This window comes from Myotis davidii, unplaced genomic scaffold (assembly GCF_000327345.1).
Source record: "Myotis davidii unplaced genomic scaffold, ASM32734v1 scaffold845, whole genome shotgun sequence".
Classification (NCBI taxonomy): domain Eukaryota; kingdom Metazoa; phylum Chordata; class Mammalia; order Chiroptera; family Vespertilionidae; genus Myotis; species Myotis davidii.
Genome location: NW_006296223.1, coordinates 1,142,276 through 1,143,053, shown reverse-complemented (window position 1 = coordinate 1,143,053; position 778 = coordinate 1,142,276). Strand labels below are relative to the sequence as shown.

Sequence of the window (778 nt, the reverse complement as noted above, 5' to 3'; positions counted from 1 at the left end):
TCAGACCTGATGGGTGGAGCGTGCCAGCCAAGGGGTCATCAAAGCTGCTGCCCTGGCACCCCTGCCCTGGCACCCCTGCCCTGGCACCCCCTGCCGTCCGAGAGCTCCAGAGGGTCGGCGGGTGGGCGAGGGGCCAGGCGGCTCTCTCTGCTGCTCCCAGGCGGTGGCAGGTGGGGACACCCCTGAGCGGGGACAGGACCCCGGGGACAGCCCAGGGGGTGCCCAGGTCTTCCTGGGGGTCCAGAGAGTCTTGGAGCCAGAACGGGGCGCCTGGGGCTCCACGCTGGCCTGTACTTTAGTTCAGAGGGAACTTGGGAAATCCGGCCGGTGGGGTTGGAGAAGATGATGTTTGTTCTCGGTCAGTTTCGGTTTCTTGCTGTAGTTAGTGCTGCCCGCGGAGGGACCGTTAGCAGGTGCGGGTGCCTGTGGCCTATGGAATGTCGTGTCCCAGGTATGTCCCTGCGGGTCCTGATGAGGCCGGGAGTAAACCCAGGACGCGGATGGAGGGGCGCCGCCTTCCATTTATTCCGGATTCTGTGGCCCCGAGGCCCGGAGGGAGGCGGCGAGAGCCCAGGGCAGAGGCCGGGGTCCCCCCACGGACCCACCACCCAGTGGAGTGGACCCTCGGTTTGCAGGCGTCTGGGGAAGCCACAGAGGAAATAAAGGCGATGTTAAACCGGAGAACAGTGGCATCCAGGTTCGGAAAGTGACCGCGACGGGGCACCAGGCGGGTCTGTCCCTCGGCAGATGCGGGAGCGGGACCCTGGGGAGCGGCGGG

At 66.6% G+C, this 778-nt stretch overlaps 1 protein-coding gene across 1 annotated transcript in view; it reads left to right on the top strand.

Annotated features, from left to right (window-relative positions):
* The window catches only part of MLC1 (megalencephalic leukoencephalopathy with subcortical cysts 1), a 31,754-nt gene extending 31,192 nt beyond the window's left edge, over nt 1-562 (top strand). The window contains exon 10 of the mRNA XM_015568712.1: nt 548-562. The gene's annotated coding sequence lies outside the window, so the exon portion shown is untranslated. The remainder of the gene's footprint in view (nt 1-547) is intronic.
* Nucleotides 563-778: the final 216 nt, after the last annotated feature.